Genomic DNA, 23,264 nt, shown 5'->3' with positions numbered 1-23,264 from the left:
GGGGGGCCCACCGCCTTCAAGCAAAAATCTCTCTAAAAAAAAAAAAAAAAAAAAAGATATTTCAAAATTGAGTACCCAGATTAGCAGAGTTAATACTAGGATTAGCTTCTAGGGATTGTTTCGGAGCAACCCCTTCTCCTCCATTCTCCTCTCAGGATCTTGGGCACTCACACACATGCACCCAGACTGAATTTAAACCACCAGGTCTGGGACTCGAACCATGGTTGACTACATGGGAGTCCAGAGACACAGCCATTATGCCAAATGCTGGACCCACAAATATTCTTATAACTAAGTTCCATCATCATTTCTAGAAAAGGAATCTATTAATAGATATAATCAAGAAAAGTCCTATCAAATGAATACTGGGATGTCAGAAAAGTCATAACTTATTTTTTTCTATGCAAAAGTGTGTCATGACTTTTACGATGACCCAATGGAATAACAATGCCATAAGAGTAATTCAGCACCCTGTCAGGACCCTGATCATCTTGTCTAAGGGCATTCATATAACTCACTGGGATATGCGGCATCTGTATGCCACCTATGGCTGACACTGTGGAGTGCGGTGCTCAGATCCCCACAGTACCATGATCATTTCTCATCCCCTTCCTCCAGCTTCTATGTTCTGTGGCTGGTGTAGGAGAAGAAACAGTTTCAACTCTGGACAGCTTCTAAGCCATAACTCACATTCCAGACTGCCCTGCAGGAGCTGGCTGAATGAGGTTGAGACTTTTTCTAAAATTATACCTTTGCTTGGACTTTGTCCCCTCCCTGTCCTGCTTCCCTGTTCCTTTAGTGGCTTCTCTTGGGAACAGAGTACTTCCTCATAAGTCCCTTGCATGTGAGTCTTTGTTCAGGCTCTGATCCTGGGAAACCTGAGTTCTAAGACAGGCCATAAAGAACTTCAGGTATGACAGGAAAAAGAGATTCTTGTGAAAAAAATAATTGGGGAAAGAATGAGCAGTCTAATTTGGCTTAGGGTAAGGAATTTGAAGGAGAGAAGACTGGAAAGATCATTCAAGGTCATTATGAAACCCTGATAAGATCTTGAAAAAGATATTTAAGAGCTGAGTAGACTTCATAATAAAGTGGCTATATAGTATTTTTAAGAAAACCGTAAAACACAAAAAGCCTCAGAGTATTTGGCCTCTCATGAGTTGAAAGTGTATATCCAAACACCCATATCATATGAATATACACTTCATAAATGATGGTGAAATAAAACCAGTCTAAACTAAGATCATTAATTGTAAACTGTGCTTGTTTCTAATGATGCCATAATTGATGACAGTTACTCACATTGGTTAGGATAGAAACTTCTAAAACAAAAACAAACAGAAAAAAAAGGCTCTTCTGAAGCACTTGGCCGTATTCTTTTCTGTAACTAGTAAAGTAGAACTGAGGCATCCTTTTCAGGATTTGAATCTTGATTTCTGTGCTTTAAAAGACAATGTTGGGATCAGCCCATGGTCAATACTGCTGTTCCAAACCTGGCAGCTTGAAAAACACGCTGGGTGCATGTGCATGTGTGCCCAAAATCTCAAAAGGAGGGGGAAATGGAGAAGGAATTGTGTTGTTATCATCCCCCATATAGGGTGCTTTCTCCCTCTCTCCCTCTTCCTGTCTCTGGCTCTCTCTGATGGGCTCTGGCTCCGTTTGAAGTGGCTGCATTCTTTATCTATTATTCTCTCATTTTTCCTCTGCTGCCACATTTCCCAAGTGATAAATTGCCTTCCATATCACTGTGTCCTTTAACACTCTTGGAGCTCTTTAATCTTTGCTATCTAGAATACAATAGCTTTTGCCTGAATTATTCCACTAACTGCTCCATACACATTCTTTAAAAGTTTAGTCACCAAAGAAAGTGACAATTCCTCAGTGCCAGGCAAACTTATTTTACCATTTCCAGCATTTCTGTTGATCCTTTTGAAGTTTGTTTTTCTCTTGGTTTTCTTGACCATTTATTTATGTTCTACAAATGATCCTTCTTTGGCTGTCTTCTGGTTTTCTCCACCCTTAGCATATTACACACTTTCTAACCTTTTTGTTTCCTGTTTTTGATTTTATCCATTGGCAGGAGCATTCAGTCTTGAGCCTTCAACTTAACTCCCACATTTGGATATCCTGCCATGCAATTCCCATAGGTCTTGTCTTGCATTTCCAACTATGTCACATCTCTCAGGGGAGGTGTCAAACCTCCATCAAGTATCAGTCTTATTCCAAGGCCTGCAGCTCTATCTGAGAGCTCTATTTTTTTAAAGAAAGAACATTTCTCTGTCACTTAAGATTAAATTTATAGTCATTGTTGACTTTAGTCTCTCACTTGTATCCACATCCAGCAGGTTGCTAACCACCACCAATCTTACTCTTTAAATTTGCTCCAAACTGCCTCAGTTTTCTCATTGTCATGATCTAAGTTGAAGCCTCTGTAACTTTTTGCCCTAAATTACCTTGGAAGCCTTTGAACTGTTTTCTATCTTTTTAATTTCTTTCTCTATTTAAACACTCTTAAACACTACTTTTGAATATATGTCTTTTACCCTAGTTGGGGTCAACACATTTAACTACTCAGAAATTTCTGATGGCCTTTCTGTCTCTTATCATCTACCTTCATTGCAGCAGTTTTAACATAATTATTCAGGAAATGGTCTTTGAACCAGTGTTCCTGGTTTCACCCCTTAGCTGATGAGCAAAAGTGGACAAATGGCTCAATCTCTAGTATTGTGCTCCAGTATTCACATTGGTAAAATGGAGATAATAATAGTGCCTATCTTGGTGTTGTCTTGAGGGACTAAATGAGATAATACCTTCTGAGCACAACATAAATATTCGACCCCTATCAACTGTCCCCAGTATGGGTTATTTCAAATACTTGGACTGACATTTCTTAACACACCCAGAACATTGCTTGTCAATGTCTCTCACAACACTTGGCTATTTTATAGATATTTAATGAATACTATTTATAATATTTTATAAATATTTAATAAATATCTATGTGTTTTTTGAACTGTGCAGTTTTCATTCATGCTGTTGCTTTCACCTGGAATTCCACTCCTCCCTCCCCTTTTTGTTTCTCCTTTGCATGTCCAAGTTTTCTCTTCTTTGAAATCTCAGCCAGAAATTCCCTCCTCCCTGAAGTCTTTCCTCATTCTCTACCTAAATAATAAATATAACTTCAATGCACAAGCATACTAACTTCACTTTCAATCTTATATTCCTCGTCTTCCTATTATTTTTGTCTCTTCTTCTAAATAGACTAAGTTTTGTGTGGACAGAGTCAGCACACGGTTCCTTCTGAGCCCTCTAGACTGCCTAGCATAATGCTTTGCATGTGTAGGTGTTCCATAATGTTTTCTGGGTAAGTGAATGAATGAACAAATCCATACATGGAGAAACTCTGAGAATAAGACAAAGATATTAGAAAGTGACCTATGTAAATTTAAGAAAAATAAAAGGAATGGATATGATAACAAACATTATCTAAAGTTTAATATTTGCAGAAAATATAAATTAAATAGATTCTAAATTGAGCTGTTAAGCATTTTTTTTTTTTTTTTTTTTTTTAGAGAGATTTTCACTGTAGGGCGCATGCGCTCGCCAGACAGACAGAGAGAGACATAGAGACAGAAAGTGAGAAATCACCCCCCAGGGGGGATGGTCACGCCACAATCCCTTCTCCTCCATTCTCCTCTCGGGATCTTGGGCACGCACACACACGTGCCCGGCATGAGTTTTAAGCCACCAGGTCTGGGACACGAACCGCGGTCGACTACGTGGGAGTCCAGCGACATAGCCATTACGCTAACTGCTGGTTCCCAAGCCCTTTTAATATGAGGTAGATAAATTTAAACTTTAAATATGAGATCAAAGATCAAGATACTGTTTTACAATCAAGAAATGGTTGAACTTGATCAATAAAAACATACAGAGAACCTCTGGGATGTAATATTTTACAAATTGAAAAAGATACTTTCTCAGTTAAAATATCTTTTGAAAAAAACATTACATTAACAATAATTAAACATAATTTACTGTTACGCTACTTCACAACCATTCACCATAGTTATTTCTTGTGCACAAAAATATCAATTTTCATTCAGTTTCACACTAAAAGTAGAAAAATTAAAATAGTCCATTATTTTAAAATAGTTATCTTGTCAGAAAAAAACTAAGTAAATTTTCATTTACCAGAAAATGAATAGTTGTAATAATAAGATTGTTAGATTTCATCAAATACATTTTTAAAATAACAGAATGTGTTCACAAATGCAAACTGGAAAGCAACACAGCATATATGATAGTTAATATTTTGATGTTAAATAGTTATTACAAATTAATTTTCAAAAGATGTGTGCTTCAATTAAAAATGGGCTAATGGGGGACCAGCAGTTAGCATAATGGCTATGTCACCAGACTCCCATGTAGTTGACTGTGGTTCGAGTACCAGATCCAGTGGCTTAAACTCACGCCGAGTGTGCCCAAGATCTCGAGAGGAGAATGGAGGAGAAGAGATTGCGTCATGGCCATCCCCCCAACCCCCCCGGGGGGTGATTTCTCGCTTTATGTCTCTCCGTCTCTCTCTGTCTTTCTGGTGAGCACACGTGCCCTTTATCAAAAAAAACTCTCCAAAAAGAAGGGGCTAATGAGTATCAGTCTAATAAAAGAATAAAGAATAATGTTCAAAGAATATTTATTTGGTAAACCATTAACATTTGCTTTCTATAAAAAACAAAACAAAACAAAACAAAAAAACCTTACATATAAAAATCCCTTGTCAAATTAGATGTTCCAAATATCCATTGTTGTTGAGGCTGAAGTAAATATGATTATTGTATATGTCCCTGGAGGAAATAAAAATGGATGACATTTAGTTTACATTATTTGTTAACATGGTTTTATACTTTATAAATTATTTACTTAATTTTATTTATTATTATTACTTCTTTTTTTCCAATTTGACCAGAGAAAGAAAGAGAAAGTGAGAAAGCAAACCATCAGATCTGGGACTCAAACTGCAGTTGACCATGTGGGAGTCCAGCATCTCAATCACCATGCCACTTGCCAGCCCCATTAACATGATTTTTTTTTAAGAATTTTATATTTTAAACTATTATTTATTTCATTTCATTTCATTTCATTTATTTACTTATTTTTATTTGACCAGAGAGATAGAAAGAGGGAAATTGAGAAAGCAGAATGCCAGGTGCAGGACTTGAACCACAGTTGGCAATGTGGAAGTCCAGCGCCTTTAACCATCATGCCACCTGCCAGCTCCCCATTAACACGATTTTTAAAACGCCATTTTGAAAGATTAAAGATCATTTGTTTCTAGCAGGAAAAAGAGGGCAATGAAAATGAGCAGCATAAAGGGTTTTTAAGGCAGTGAATCTACTCTGTATGTGCAATAATGGTGGATACATGTCATTATACGTTTGTCCAGATCCACAGAATGTACAACACCGGGCATGAATCCTAAACTATAGATTCAAGGTGACACAATGTGCCAACTGCGGGTTCATCAACATCATCAAATATACCACTCCAGTGAGGATGTTGGAAATGGGGGACGCTAAGCATATGCTGTAGGGGTGGTGGAATGTGGGAAATCTGTACCTCTTGCTCAAATTTGCTGTAAACTTAAAACTGCTCTGGAAATAAAGTTTATTTTTCTTGAAGTGTGCCCTTTATTCATTTATTCAACGAAGACTGATTGATTACCAGGCAATGTGTATAGATGCAAGAATACAGAACAGTCTACGAAATGCCATGTAGATATAATGTCAAGCAGATAGAAGGGTTTGAAGAAAGATAAAATAAGAGAGTAGATAGCATCTTGGGATGCTCTCTTATTTACGATGGTTGGAGAGTATACCCTGGAGCAGATAGCATTTAGGTATAGACTCAAATGAAAGGAAAGAATGAGCCATGGGGGTCTTTGAAAGAAGAGTATCACAGACAGAGAGAGTAGAAAAAAAACAAAGCTCCGGAGAGTGCCTGAGAGCCAGAAGCCTGTGTGTCTAGTATGCAGTTCTCAGTGGCAGGAGATGAGGTCAGGCAGAGGCCAGAGCCCAGATCTGGTAAGACCTTGTCCTAGCTTGTGTTAAGGATATGGAATTTTTCTCCAGGTATGAAGAGAAGCCATTGAGATGTTTATGCATGGGAATGACAATGTCCTTTCCTTTTTTAAAGGCTGCTGTCTGAAGACTATAGAAGGATCAGAGCACAGATGGATGTAAGGTTAGGGAGACCCAGTGATATTTTAGGAATCCGAATCCCTTCAAATCTGCATTAAAACACACTGTCGGTTTCCTGATTGATTTATTGGAGGTGTTTAAACATCAGTTTTCTTTTTTTTCTGTTATTTTTATTTTAATTAAAAACAGACATATCCATTGTCCTTTTCACTTCCTCCTACCACATCTGGAATGTGCTTTGAGCCCTCGGGCTGTTTTATCCATGTTTAACAGGAAAGAAGTTTCTAGGAAGGTCTTTAGCCTAATTTCTGCCATAAATGATCACATTTCTTGCTAGCCTTTTGCAGGTGTACTAGACAATGCTAAAAGAGGTTGAGAATCTTCCCGATAGTACCAGAGGTAGGCCAGTTTCATAGCCTAGTGACTAAGGAGCTGGTTCTCGCATGGCTCACCATGGTTTGAATCCTGGCCTTGATGACTTGAAAAACACACCCAGTACATGTGCAACCATGTACAAAACCTGACAGGATGGAGAAATGAAGAAGGGATTGCTGTGGAACTACACCCCATCAGGGGCTGCTCTCTCTCTCTTTCACTCTCTGATGAGCATGCATATCCTCTGGCTGTTAAAAAAAAATAGAAAAGTCTCAAAGTTGCTAGATAGAGGAATGAAGACCACAAATAAGTCATCCCTCTCTACCGGCATTTGGAAATCTTTTCTCGCTGACGACACCGAGTACTTAGGAAGATGAATCATTTTGGTTTCTTGATGGAAAGCTTTTGGTGTAGAGGGTAGGCATTTGTAGAAAGATACACAGCTTGCCACTAACCAAACTACTGGCTGGTGTCACTTATACCATCTATCTCGTCATGATCACAGAAGCCTATCTTAAAAGAGGAAGTAGCCAGATTCCTCAGGCAAAGCCATTTTTCACTTTCAGGAAAAAGAACATCCAAAAGGTTTCTTGGATATTGAGTCACTTTGCAAAATAATATTTTGATGACTTAAGTGTTAACAAATCAGAAACACATGTTTTAAGTTTCCTGGGAATAATGATTGCTTTAAAATTAACCTGAAGGTGCCAGGTGGAGTTTAGATTTTATTAAGTCTCAAACATTTGGCAAACAGTTCAAGATGTAGGCCCCGATGTGCATCTGGATTCATCTAGTCCTAATATAAATTAGATATCGCCAACATGTGTTGAGTTGTGTGACTTTGATCTCCTTTCAGAAGGGATTGGATTCTCATGACCTAACTTGCTCTCACAAATGGAAGTTCAGTGTGTGCCTGGATTTCCCTTCTCTTCACTAATATTTTCCATTAACTCATGGGAATATGGATGAACATTTGGAAAAGTCAGTGTGAGAGTGTGGCATGACCAAAGACCCTTCAGATTTTAAAATTAATAAATAAAATTTTCAATGATGATCACACACCTGCTCAGGAGACCTTTTAAACAGAAGGCTAACTTACTAAAAATGTTCTCATTTGAGAAATTATGTATTACATTTTTGTGAATATTCTGACATTGTTACAATTTATGATCATATGAAGTGATGATGCTTACACATATATAACAAAAATATCTTCTCATATTCTTCACTGTGACTAAAAAGAAAAAGGAAAAAACTCTCAAACTCTTAAATAAACAATGCTTTGGACTTTAGCTCACATTGAAATACTGGTTATAAATGGTATGAAATCAGCATGATTCTAAGTTATGCAGTTTAAATTGATAGTAGGTTATAGGTACTGAATGAACTTAATGTAGTATGATTTATTATCTTATTTTTTCAAGTAATTTAAATTTCTCTTAAGTAACCATATGTGTGTATAAATATATATGAATAAGCATGTAAAAAGAGAGACAGAGAGGCAAATATGTGTGTGTATACACATGCATACATATGGTTACTTAAGAAAATACACATGTGAGAGATAGAGGCCAAGAGATGGACACACACATACACACTCATACAATGAACACACACATAAAGTTTTTTCTATGGGCCCTGGCTGCAATAACTCTTCTAAATTGGGTTGGGGGGAGGCCATGCAGTAGTCACAAGTGTCAGAAATGGAAGAACTAAGCTTTTCATGATTGAGTTACATTTCTTCTTCCATAGATCAAGAAATTATAGAAAATATTCTCCTTGCTTGATCATATAATATCCAGCCATTTCCCCTTCTATCTCAGCTCTACCTAGCAGTTGTTTACCTCTATGGTATCCAGTTTCCATTTTTGTCAGAGGCATTTTTAAATCTGTTTAGCTACAGGTCATACAGTGGCACAGTGGTGAAATGGGATGCTCTGGAAGACTGACCTACATAGGAAGGTTTCAGGTTCATATCCAGAGACCTCCCTCAGTATGCTCGGCTTGCACATGCTTATGACCCAGAGCAGGTTGAGGATGGGGTGGACTGTGGCATCAAGACCCTATTAGGGATGCAGTCTCTCTCTGTGTCTCTCTATCTCTCTAGGAAGAAGTCAGTGCAGTTTCATTTGATTGGTTTTGTTTAGTATGTTTTTCTTTGGTGGGCACCTGAAGAATGACTAGAGACTGAAAGAGATAACAAAAATCTTTGGATTATTCTTACTTCTATGTAATTTTATTCTGTAAGCATTGATTCATAATCTATTCTGTGTGTTTTCCTGTGCTATGTATGGTACTGAAATGTGAGATATACTTGTTGTAAATCACTTGCACGTCTGTAAACTTAAGCTTATTATTTAACTTTTCTGTGCCCCAGTTTCCTCATTTATAAGGTAGAAATGATAATAAAACTGTCTCATAAGGTGAGCTCTTAAATGAGTAGCACCTAGAGCTATCCTTAGCACATAGTAGAAGCTCAATGCTTCATTATTATTATTACTAAGTAATCTATAATTGATATTTGGGTGTATAAAAATAATAGATAACATGAGACTAACAAGTGGTGTGATGGTTACAACACTGGACTTTCACATAGCTAACCATGGTTTGCATGCCAGACATGGTTTGCTTTCTTACTCTCTCTTTCTTTCTCTCACTCTCATCTCTCTCTGGTGAGCACATGTGCCTTATAGCAAGTTAAATAATAATAAATAGAATTAAATAAATAAATTGTCAAAAAATAAATAATTACAGAATGAACAGATAATATTTGCTTATAAGATAGTAATGTATTGGATATATAAAAATAGACTCCATATTGGTAAAGATCTAGGAGTAGAAGCTCACTAAAGAGGCTTTATGATCTGGTGGCAGTGCAAAGATAGTAGATCTAAATGCTTTTTAAATATTTTGATAAGATAATTGAAGAGCATGTTGTAAAAGAGCAACAGTAAATACAACCAGTTAGGAGGTTTTTGCAGTAACACAGTTGAGAGTATATGTCAACTAATGTAGAGATGGTGCAGTAGACAATGGACGTATTGATAATACATATTGGAGGCAAAACTTTTAGTACTTGTTGATAGATTGCTTGTGCCTTGTGATGATGAGGACAATTACAAAATCAAGCACGATTCTACTCCCTTCTCCTTGCATTAAAAAAAAAAAAAATGGCCTTGGTAACAGAATACTTGGTGATACATTTACTGAGATGAGAAGATTGGGAGAGAAATGGAGTTTGGATCCATGAGGTTAAGTATGCCTATGAGGTGTCAAGCAAGGGGCCAAAGATATAACTGGATACCATGAGCTCAAAAAGGGAATCAAAATACATGACAGTAAAAGCAATTGTGTAGCGATAGGATTTAGAGAAGAGGAAAAACTCAGAACCTCCAACTTTGTGAGGTTAGGAGAAAGAGGAAAAGACCTAGCAGGAGAGGCTGAGAATGAGTTACTCAAGGGATAATTCCTCATTCTTGCATTTCCTCTTACATTATTAAATGTTGATTGACTAAAGACCTCTACATGGAAGTCACCCCCAGGAGCTTCATTAACATGAATCTAAACAGGCAAGGAAGACATTATTTCAAATAATACCTCTCAGTTAAATGCAGTCCTTTGGTTATATAGTTCAGAGAAGACAGGAGACAGAGGTCTTTATGGCCCCTTTAGTTCAGGTGTTTTGGATGAAAGAAAAATCTCTGTTACCAAGAGGCCTTATTCTCCTACTATTAAGTGAGATAGAACTATCTGCAAATAATGCAGCCTGGAACTTTTCAAGTTCACACTTGATTCCCACCAGCTGATGCTTTCTTAGTGACAGAGACCATCAACAAACTTCCGATAGCTGTCTGGTGGCAAACCAGTTTTTTTTCCCCTGATATTTTGTCTACTTGTGATCTTGAAATCAACAAATTATAAAATCAAATATGCCTTTGTATGATTGCTTAGGCTGAAAGACCAAGAACTTGTCTTACTCATTTCTGTGGCTCCAGCGTAGACATAGCCAGAACCTGGCAGAAAATGGGGACTCTAATCAACATTTCTGGAATGAGGGAATAAACATACAATGCAGAGTACTCAGGAAGTAGAAGCAAAGGTGATACCAAAATAATAATAATATAATAATAATAATAATAATAATTACCAAAATAATAATAATAATAATAATAATAATAATAATAACAACAATATCTGCTTTTATTATGAAACATTCTTATTTTGTCTTTTATCTATGTCCTATAAAATGTATTCTCATATTCACTGCACTATTACAATTCCAAAGCCTCATCATAGGCATCAATATTCTTACAAACCTATGAATTTTCCATCATACATTTTTTTTCTTTTCACTAAAGGTAGCTCTTTTGCTAATACAACAAAGCCCAGGGAAAGAACCAAGTCAAAGGTCTATAATACCAAGTGTTATGGTGAGGCTGAGCTGGGACATGGTAAATACTATGTCTTATTTTATTTTTTAAAATCCAAATTGATATTTAATAGTCTAGCAGTTGTGCCAGGAGCACAGACTGTAGAAGAAACACTTGTAGATTGTGAAGTAATATTTAAAGAAAAATGCAGACCTGATAAGCATTACCATGTTTTGTATATTTGCTTTTCAAGAAAAGATGTTGAATAGGCCATTTGATATGTTAGCTGAATGCAGCTGTTTAGATATTTGTTTGGTCTGCTATTGAATTTTTCATTAAAAATATGTGGTTAACAGCAGCCAACCTGATTTGCATGTGTGTGTTTCTGATTTGTTCACCGCTATGCCTCCCGTCTCCTACATCTTAATCACACCCAGGCGCCCGCCCCATTACATTACCAGAAGGGAAGTGATGGACATCCTTTGACTCTCTTCATGACCCCCTGATAATCCTGTTTCACACACAGGCTCCCTGCTGTAGGAAACACAAAAGCTGCCACTGTAGTTCTTTACTTCCAGTCGATATTCTGACAGACTTGATCTAGCAAATTAGTATGCTGTGGTAGGGGCACGACAAAAGACCCTTTTGACACACTCTGAATCAATACCAAGGCCGACAGAGAGCCATTTCACTGTAGTTCTGTTATTTTTTTTCCCCTTTTGATGACCCTTTGCTTTTTTCCCCAGCTTATATGACCTTGTCAGATTTAAAAACATAATGTTAGAAAAGTCATCCTTGCACACACATATGCATGGGTGTGCATACACACACACACATTCATACACACACAGAAGACCATATATGGCATACCATAATTTCTAATAAAAATGTAAGAGAAAGCAGTTGGTAAGGCAATTCAAGTATGTTTTTTTAAAAAAATGATCTTGTTTTTCTACAAAAAAAAAAAAAAGTAAAAAGAAAAAAATAAGATAATCAGACATCTCACACAGATGTATAATTCCTTGGGTGTTTTCCATTCAAGTTGCTCACTCATTTTATTGACCAAGGCTTCTGAGTATGAGGTATTAAAAATTTTCTTAAATTTCTGAGGTTAATCACTTTAGAAAATGAATTTTAAATGGTTATGGAGCACAAAATAAAATAATTAATAAAAATATAAAGTCGTTCACCAATCTATCAGAATAAAATTTTACTTATTTATATCGTGCATTTGGTTTACACATATGCTAATTTTCCACACATACTTGTAGTACAGAGCATACCAATTTTATAGGTCCTACTCACCACATGCATTATCTAACTTCTCCAAATGTCTGTTTTTGGTGCAAAAACACATATTTAGTATAAATGTTGATCCTCTATTGAGCTGGATATATAAGTGTGTCTGGTAAACCCAGATGGTAGAAATTCATTTCATTGTAATCTTGAAGACATAGTTCTGTATGTATAAATACCAATTCACTTAAGTAATGTGCCTTTATTCACTCTTTATATAGCAAATAAGAATCCCATATTGTAAAAATGAACTGTGTTGAAATAATATATACTGCCTCTTTTTTTATATTGTAATCACAGAACATAAGAAAACACCTGAAAATGTTTCTCGGAACTTAATATGTGAATGCACCAAAGATTAGACCAAAGAAAAGTTTAAAAATAGAGACAGTCCCGAGTTTAGAAAACACTTCACCTCTGCATGCCAAAATATTATTTCTTAAAATGGGGGAACTGCTGATTTCTGGTGTTTGCCAGGGCATGTGTAAACCAGGTATGTGGCATTTCACCACCATTAAGCACAGAAATCTTGTCTCAAATGAAAACAACTCAGAGTCAGTTTGGACATAAGTACTTAATCCTTTCTGGAATCATGGTGGCAATATCTAAGCTAATTCCAAATCCTTGTTCATTTTTCTTCAATAAACATTAATAGAATCTCGAACAACCTTCAAAAGATACCAGATTTGAAACAATTTGTGTTCTGATTTATCATTACTAGTCTATGTATTAGACATAGTGTTCATAGGCTTCTCTTTATGGGGCACATAGTTGAATGATAACACAGGAAATCACAACTGTAGCAACATTAATGATATAAATTCCTCTGTGATGTCTACATTTGCAGGGCAACATAATTCTGGAAATAAATGATATTCATATTTAAAGGTGATTAATAAAATTTATTTTATATAATTCAAGCTATACAAACTTTTATAAGATAAATATCTAGTTATAAATGATGTCATTAGTATTATTACAGCTTAGATTATTAGTTAAGAGACAAAGTAGTAGATGAAGATGAGAAAAATTATTTTCCTAAAACACCATTTCTACAAGACATATTTAAAATTTTCTCTCTTGTTTGATTCAATAATATTCTTAATTGTTAAAAATGAATGAATTAGGAAAAACTGGACATTTTTATGTTTGTGAATTCATATCTCAACAAATAATACAATTCCAATAGTTTTCTAGACTTTGATTTTGCCAACCTGCATGAAGCCATGAAGCCAAGCACCTTGGTTCTTCTTGGGAGAAAGAATTCAGCCAAGAGACATAATTATAACTAAACAACAAAGCTCCATAACAGGATAAAATGAAAGCCAAAGCAGGATCAAAGGATAGTATATAGCTTACAGCAGGGTAAAATCAAAATACACAGTTGAGAAATAGCAGGCTGGATCAAAGATGGATACCAGCCCAGGATTTCTGCTCCAGTGTCTTTATTGGGTCTCTGGGTGGCAACGTTTTCTTCTGCCTGGTTTTGATTGGCTTTCCTTTTCTTCTTTCATGGAGTCCTGCATATGGTCTGTTGGGCCTTGTTATATAATAATTTTTCCTGAATACTCTCGGGAAACCCATGGGCTGGGGGGGAGGGGGGGAATCACAGTACAAATATTATGTTAATGAGCTAAAGGTTTGTTTGATGACACCCAGGCTCGGCACTGTGAGTGCTCAAAGTTAAGTAAAATCCCTAGATCTGAAAACCATACAAAGGGAGGTTTGGGGGTATTTCTTGTGGGTGGTGCAAATGGATCTCTGAGCTTTCCCCTTCCTGTTCCTGTCAATCTACTTACTCTAACAAATCCAGTGTATATACACACACACACCCACACTAACTCACAAGACTACAGAGACTGTGACTGTTCCACCATTAGAGAAGATAGTCAGATTCCTTTGTAGATAGAGTAAAACTTCCACTGTAGATGTTGGAGAACAACTACTGAAAGAGGACAATCAGACAACCCAGAAGGGTAGAGAGAAAGGGAAGGATGTATGTGTCTTTGTGTTCTAGAGAAGAATCTGCCATCATGATAAAGATCTGTACAGTTTTGTTGTTTTTCTCTCTGTTCTGGAATATATAAAATTTCTCCTCTAGGGCTAACTCTTGTATGTTTCTCTGGATTGGATTTTCTTCTGATGTATTGCCATGTCTTTATACTACTCACTTAGTCTTTAGCCTTAGTTGTTAGCTAGGAAAACATTCAGTCCAGCCTAACTTTGGTGGTGTAAGGCTTTCTCTTTACAAAATAATCTGTTGTGAATCTGTATATTTTTCATTTCTGCTGTTTTTATCATGTAACTTCATACTTTGCCCATAGACTTCAAGTAACCAAGTTGAAGGGAAGGGATTGTGGCATGACCAAGTAACCAAGTAACCATGTATTGGTAGAAAAGAATCATTTACCTCGGAGTAAATGTCTGTTAATATCCTAGTTCATCCTCATTGACTAAATGCCTTCTCAAGCTGCAATGAAACCTAGCAACTTCCATGAGGTAGGTTGATAATGTTAGGTTAGAGAAGATAACATCTTTGTTTTGTAAATTGGCCTTTTAAGTTACTGTTATGATATCTTTTCATCTTTACAGATTATTACTTGTACATGGTTTTAGAGTTATTTTCCTATTAAATATAATAAAAATTCAAAGTTAAAATTCTCTAATCAGATACACTCTGCATTGAAGATATAGAAATTTAGCACATTATAAGATAGGAACATTATTTTCTGAAAAATAAATCATTATAATTTGGCATGAGATTTGAAAGAATAAAAGTAAAATATGGAAATTATTTCTTTATTCAAAACATTAATGTGAATACCAAAGTTCTTACACAACTAACTTCTGATTATTCACAACATTTTATCCATCTTTTTTCCTAGCTAAGTCCTCCTTTTTTGAAATACTGTGTGCCTCCTGATGATTTAATTTCCTTTAAGGTTCTTACACCAGTTCCAAACAAGTGAAGGTAGAAAAATATGTAACTCAAGGCAATGGTCTATGTAGGGATTTTTTCATGATTTCTTTTTACCCTACAGTCTTCTTTCTTCCTCCATTTCTTTTTTCCTTTCTTTTTAGTTTTTACTATAGGGCCCACATGCTTTCCAAAGAGAGAGAGAGGGAGAGAGAGAGAGAGAAAGAGAAATCCACCTACCCAGGAAGGACACCCATGATGCAATCCCTTCTCCAGTCTCCTCTGGAGATTTGGGCACTCACTCACACACACCCAGCATAATATATAATATCAAGCTGCTAAGTCCTGGAATCAAACCACACATTTTGCCATGTAGAATACAGCACTTTAACCTCCAGGCCATCTGCTGGCCCTCCCTTACAGTTTTTAATACATTTAAAACATTGAAATGTTAAGATAGATGACTACATAATTTATTTTTAAAAAAGTCTGAATAAGCTTAATATGACACATATAAGACTTTTCAGAGGTTTTAAAACTTATGTTTGGGGTCAGCAGGTGGCATGGTGGTTAAAGGCACTGGACTCCCACATGGCCGACTATGGTTCAAGTCTCAAACTGATGGCTTGCTTTTTCACTTTCCCTTTCTCTCTCTCTCTTTCGCTCTCTCTGTCTCTTTCTGGTCAAATTAGAAAATAATAATAATTTTAAATGAAGATAACTAAACTACTTCTTAAAAAAAGAAAAAAAAATGTTCAAATAGCTACTATGAAATAACATGATTTTAAAAAACAATCTATAAAAAACAAATTCCATTGATGAGGAAAGAAAGCCAAACAAAGAGAAAAAAGATGATACCAAAATTTATTCTCACAAGACCTATAATGTACTTACTAATGACTTTTTTCTTTTTCTTTTCATTTTGCTAGGCAGAGTGGGTGCACATCCAAAAGAAGCAGAAAGAGAGAGAGAGGGAGAGGAAGAAAGCACGCTCCAATGGAGCATGGCCATGTTGCAATCTCTTCTCCTCCACTTCATTTTGTTGGGATTGGGGGTGTGCACATGCATGTCCCAGTGTGTTTTTCATGCTGTGAGAGCTGAGCTCAGACTGTGTAGTTGGCCATGTGAGGCCCGGTTTCTTTAAGCACTAGGCCATGGGATCGACATTTATGAATGATTTCTATATAGTGGTTTTGTTTTCATTTTACTTAACCCAGGATCATTGATCTTTTCCCATCCAAATATCTTTCACTCGCACAGTGACTATAAATGTGGAAAAATGCCCCAAAATGTACTGCTCTCTTCATGACTTTGAGCCAATTGGATAATCTGGTAAGAGAATAAATTCAGTACTTAAAGTTACCTTTGAATTCATTATTACTGTGTCTATAACCTCAGTGCATCCTTCAGAAACAAAGGCACACGGTGCCATTCTACTTTCTAAACGAGTTGAGTCCAAATTGGCTGGAGTACCACTGGTTGGAGCAAAACTCCATTGATTCTTCCCAAGAAAGCCAGAGAGCATTCAGTGAGTAATAGAGGCATGCTGGGAACTAGTCCAGCCGGGTTATGGTTAGACCTGACAGGGCTGGGGGATAGACAGGTAAGCCATAGTACTTGGTGGTCCTGGCTGGAGGTATGATAGCTTCGTCTCTTTTTTTTTTTTTTTTTTTAGGGTTTTTTTCAACGGGCTATGTTCCGCCCCGACAGAGAGACAGAAAATGAGAAATAACCCCCTGGAGGGATGGCCACACCGCAATCCCTTCTCCTCCATTCTCCTCTCGGGATCTTGGGTACGCACGCACACGCGCCTGGCATGAGTTTAAGCCACCGGGTCTGGGAGTCTAGCAACATAGCCATTACACCAGCTGCTGTTCCCAGCATCGTATTTTGCTCAGACACAACAGAGACAAGAAAAGAAACCTTGTGGGTTTTCCTCTGGGGGAGATATCCTCACCAAACAGGGATTCGTTTTCTTGCTGGTGCCTAGTACCACTGTAAGGGTGTTCCCCAGGATCTTCAAAGATGGTGGAGAAAATTCCTGGATGAAGGGAAGCAAACGGCCCTGCTCAGACTTCCCTTTAGAAGGCATCAGGCAATCAGATTCGTGTGTTTTCCCTCTGAAAAGGTTGGGCCGAATTAGAAGCATGTTTCAGTCAGTCTCTTCTTTCCCTACAGAAGGACACAGGTGTGGAGTGCAGGGTTCTGGGTGTCAGTGGAACCTAGACCAGGGGAGAGTGCTGACCCTGTGGCACCAAGTTTCAGGTATCTGTGAGGGCCACTCCCTCATATTTGCTTTGCTGCAGTTTGGAAAGAAAAGGGTAAAATGTGAAGAAAGGTAGAAAGTCTTGACAGAAGTCAGCGGTTTCTGAATGATTTTGGTGTGCTTATTTATGTTCCATCTCCTTGAAGAATATTAAATATTGGGTTTTTTTCAACAAATATTCTCTATCCTTAAGGAGCATATTATTAAATATGTGAGTATATAAAAGACTAATTTTTGTTTTAGAATCTGAAATTCATCACTTGGACAGCATACTTTTTTCCCTTAGAACTTATCTATAGCACCTACATCCTTAAAGTTATAAGCCTATGATTCGCAGCTTTTTCGAATGTACTATCAAATTACAGCATAAAACGGAAGGACAAAATGTAAACATTGAAGCTAATTGATGTATAACTGTGAGGTCAGCCAATTATTACAATGCTCTGGAAGAACTTGAAAGTGTAATATTTAATTGACTAATATTTCATAATTTTAAGATTAAACCTTATAAAGGTGAATACAGAAAACCCTATTAAAAATTACAACCCATGGCATGATGATTCAAGTGGCTGGATCCCATGGTTCAAGTTCTGGACCAGTGGCTTAAAAAATATGTGGGTTGTGTGTACATGCATACTTGCCCAAAATACGAAGAGAAGGTCAATGTGGAGAAGATTGTGGGTATGACCATTCCTTATGGGGGCCGCTCTCTCTCTCTCTCTCTCTCTCACTAGCACACATGCCCTGTAGCAAATGCAAAGAAATTACATAAAGATATGGCTTACAACACCATGAGCCGCTTCGTTTTCCTTTATTCTTAAAGTTTAGCTTCTTTTTTATTCTTTCTCCTGTTCCTGTTACCCTTCTGATTCCACACCCTTACAACCTTACAGATCACTTCAAGGCAAACACCTAGCAACTCTTGTAGTTCTAACAACTCAGATCCAAATTTCTAAGCCTATTCTGCAGACTTTGAACTGAATCCATCATCTCAAACTAGAAACAATTTACTCCTTTTTGCTCAGGCTCCAAATATCGGAGCCATCATCATCTCTTCTCTCTTCCTTGCCCTCCTATCTGCTCAGTTAGCAAATTCTATTCATATTATTTCTTTATATCTTTTGCTTCTGTTTGGGTATCTCTATTTCTACTAAGTCAGCTCTTGTTCTTATTTTCCTTACCAACAACTAGGAATATTTCAGCAGTTTCCTAATGATTGTCCTTTCTGTCTTCTACACTGACATCAAAGTTATTTGACTGATCTTTCCTAATACTGTTTTTTTTTTTTTAACTTAAAAATCTTCAATGGTGGAAGCAACAGATGGCAGAATGGTTATGTCACTGGACTTGTACGTAGTCAAACATGTTTCGAGTCCCAGACCCAGTGGCTTAAAACTCATGCCAGGCACATGTACGTGAATGCCCAAAATCCTGAGAAGAGAATGGAGGCTGATTTCTCTATTTCTGTCTCTCTGTCTCTCCAGCAAGCACACGTGCCCTGCAGCAAAAATCTCTCTTAAAAAACAAAACAAAACAAACAAGCAAAACCCTTCAATTACTGCTTATGGGACCCGGACCAAGTTTGCATAGCTCTTCATCAGTTTTTCCTATTCTATGTTATTACCTATAATCCTTTTATATTAATACCCACCCCTGATTCTAATACTACTTAAAACAGCCATAGCAGGATGTTTACTCTTTCTGAAACGCCCTACCCTCTTGCTTGCAGTGTTCTATATTCACACAGTCAACTATCAAAATTCAGTTTATACACTGTATCCTCCATGAATCATTAACAGACCCCACAGAGAGAATGATTCTATTTTCTTATAAAACATTTTGCCTTGTGTCAACATTAATAATAAATATACTTCTCTCCCTAAATCATTCCTCATCTATGCAATAGTCATCAAAAATATTGCTTATTTGCATTGTTCTCCTGTAGACGTTAAGCTTGAGAAAGAAGAAAAACTTGTATGAAACATCTGACACAATAAGCTGAATCATATAATTTTCATAATTCCTCCTTTTCCTAAATAATTTCCTGCCAAGTCCAGTACAGTTTTACGCTTTCTTTTTTTTTTCTTTAGAGAGGATTTTTTGTTATAGGGTGCATGCGCTTACCAGAAAGACAGAGAGAGACAGAAAGCAAGAAATCACCCCCCGGGGGGATGGCCACGCCACAGTCCCTTCTTCTCTATTCTCCTCTCAGGATCTTGGGCGCGCATGCTCAAGCGCCTGGCGTGAGTTTAAGCCACCAGGTCCGGGACTCGAACCGTTGTCAACTATGTGGGAGTCCAGCAATACAGTCATTATGCCAACTGCTGGTCCCCAGTTTTACACTTTCAATGAATATGTCCTCCTTTTCTTTCTTGTCAAAGACGCTAAATTTCACCCAAAATTTCACGTTGTATTTCCCAAGGTTTTGCTAAATTCCCTGAAATTTCCCTGGCTTGTGGTTTTTCTTCAGTTTCTAAGAAAATATTCACTGGAAGAAATTACACCCACTCATTATTAATACTATTTTTTTAATTCCTAAATACTATCTCTAAGCAGACTTCATCTTCCTTGGCTTTGACTTTCAGGATAAGTCAGTGTGACAAAATAGTCTGTAGTAATTTGATGACAAGCGCAAGGAGCCAGAACTTTAGTTTTCAGGCAACTTTGCTCCTGACCAAATAGGATTACAACTGTTTTAAATGTAATTCATTTGGATTTCCTTTTCCTTCTTACACCTGCCTATAGTGCTAATTTTGTCTAAGTGAAAAACATATGACTTGCTGAAGAAAAATAATGAACTTAGTTTATATTTGATTATGTATATATATATTATTTTCAAGGGTTAGAATTTCTCAATTAAAAACTGTTTTCAGAAACTAAACCATAAGGAACAGCTTGGTTGCAGAACCAAAACTATTCACTCTCCAGTTAGTGGAACTTTATACTACCTCAAGCTTAGAGAAATGTGCTACTTTGTCTACTGTCATGAAGGTTAGCTAAATCAAACCCTGAAGCATTACAGGAGTTTGCAAAGCGGAGAGCAAGGTTCAAGTGGAGAGAAAGTGGTGGCTAAATCTTAAGCCTGACTCAGCAGGATGAATCGGCCACATACATATTTGATTCTTCATTTTTCTTCTACTTGGAACACTTTCCTGGTTAAGATAAATATTCATACCATTCCCCAATCATCTACTTCCTTGTACTATTTTAAAAGCTTTGCTTCTCTCTGGGCCACTGTGTACTGGTTACATCGCTGAATTCCCACATAGCTGACTGCAGTTTGAATCCTGGGCCTGACAGCTTGAAATTCACGCTGGGCACATGTGTGTGCATGCCCCAAATCCTGAGAGAATCCTATGGAGTAATTTCTGGCTCTTTATCTCTCCAGCAAGTGCATGTGCCCTATAACAAAAATCTCTCCAAAAAGAAAAAAAAAAGATTTGCTTCTCACTGTTGGAAACGAAGATGTCATCCAAGATTTTTTTCCAGGTATTTTTGTTTTTTAATGGGAGACAGAGGCTACAGGAGGGAGAGATTGAGAGAGAGAGAGGTATTTGTGTTAGAGTTTTGCCATGTTGCAGCCCTCTTGCCCGACTCCCAGTAAGCTAGGACCATAGGTGCACATCATTGTGCCTATGCTCTTCAGGTTGGACCAGGAAATGAATCTTTACTCACCATGTGGCCTCAGCCACTGCACACTCTCCTGTTTGTGCTACCATGCCTGGGCTACCAAATATTTATTTTCCTTTAGAAAAATCATTATTGATTCTTTTTAAATATGAAGATTGTTTTAAAAGTGTGTAGAAAATGCCCTTTGTTTTCTTAAGGCGACATTTCATTCTCCTTCCTTTCTAAAAAGAATTTTGATTATTTCGAAAAACTTATTCTTTTCCTTCAAAGCCATGTATCTCAGGAAATCTGACTCTTCCCCAGTGCAGAAGCAGGTCTAATGGGTTTTGAGATTATCCTATCCTGTTTGCTAACACCAGCTATGGGATGAAAATGTGAGCATGTTTTGGTCTATTTTTTTTTTTTAGTTTTTTTTTTTTTTTTTGGGGAGGTTTTTGTTATAGAGGGCGGGTGCACTCACCAGACAGACAGAGAGAGACATAGAGACAGAAAGCGAGAAATCACCCCCCAGGGGGGATGGTCACGCCGCAATCCCTTCTCCTCCATTCTCCTCTTGGGATCCTGGGCACGCATGCACACGCGCCCAGCGTGAGTTTTAAGCCACCGGGTCCGGGACACGAACTATGATCGACTACGTGGGAGTCCAGCGACATAGCCATTACGCTAACTGCTGGTTCCCTGTTTTGGTCTATTAATTAAAGGGAGACTTTGCAGAAGAGAGTGTGAGAAAGTCCCTCAATTTAGAAAAAGAGAGAAAGAGGCTATCTTTCTTTTTCGTCAAGACATTGCTACTGTATGATACTCTTGTCATAGCTCTTGCTGCCTCAGAAGAAAGACAGAACCAAAGATGGCAGAGAGGACAGATGAAGGCAGTCTGCTGCTGGATGACATTAAAAGGTTGGCTCAATTTTCAGGCAGACCTCTGAGTTGACTATTCACATGAAGTAATACCTTGTTTCTGTAATTGCCAGAGGTGACATGCACTTGCTAGAGAGAGAGAGCTATATGGAAACAGAGGAAGAGGGAGTGGGAGAAAGCACATGGTTATGCCACAATACCATTTCCATCTTTTTATCTCTTTGGGATATAGGTCATGCATGCACGTGCATCTGGCATGTTCATCAAGCCACTGGGGCCAGGACTCACACCATTATCAGCCATTTGGGATCCAGTTCATTTAACTGGATACTAGGTTAGGAAGCCAGACAAAGATAATATATTATCTTATTGTTCTAACTATTTAGTTTATTTAGTTTATTTCATTTGCAAATGAAAATACTTTCACTGATGCAAAAATACACAAAACTGAAGTTCTAAAGAGTGAGTCCATCCTAATCTAACTCACTACCCTTATCCCCAGTGCCCAAGTTAGTGTTTAATTTCTATCAGGAGAAAACATCTTGAAAATTTTAATGTTTAAATACATTTTTTAGAGATTACTTGTCCACCCTGGTACCACTCTCACTGGTACATAATCAACTGGGAACTATTAAGAGTAAATATTTAGGGAAAAGGAGACCAAAGCCTTTCACTTTGAGATATAAGAGAGCATGTGAGAGGGGCTGGAAGGTGGCATGGTGGTTAAGGTGGCTGGGCTCCTACATAGCTGACTGCAGATCGGGTCCCAGTCTTGGCAGCTTGCTTTCTCACTTTCCTTTTCTCTCTCGGTCTCTCTCTGTTCAACTTCAAAATAAATAAATAAATAATAGCAATGAATAAAATTTAAATTTAAAAAAGAGAGTATGTGAGAGATAAGGGCAGAACTGCAAGTCCAGAAATATATGCTTCTATTTCACCTGTAGGCAGACTTGAATTCATCTCATGGTCATGGGGAGACAACATGAGATCTGCAAATTTAAAAATCCTCATAACGCATAGCCTTACCTTGGAAGAATTCTCAGTCTAGTCAGGAAGACAAAACATCTAAATAGGAAAGAGTTCATAACAATACCAAGCGATGTGTTACATAGCTAAATGCATTACTATGCAAAATGATTTACAGTAAGATATCTGTATGTGAAAGGTGCCCATACTTCATCTTTGAATGAATGGGCCCAAGAGGAGACATCCAGACACATTAACTAAAGTGACTCCCTTCTTCACTGTCAGAATAAGCAATATCTAAGAAACTTGATAAATAGTTCTTGAAACAGATTGGCACCAGAAAATCTTGGACATCCCGGCCTTCATCTTCTGAGGACACATTTCCC

This window comes from Tupaia chinensis, unplaced genomic scaffold (genome assembly GCF_000334495.1).
Source record: "Tupaia chinensis unplaced genomic scaffold, TupChi_1.0 Scaffold000251_1, whole genome shotgun sequence".
Taxonomy (NCBI): Eukaryota; Metazoa; Chordata; class Mammalia; order Scandentia; family Tupaiidae; genus Tupaia; species Tupaia belangeri.
This window is presented reverse-complemented; position numbering follows the sequence as displayed.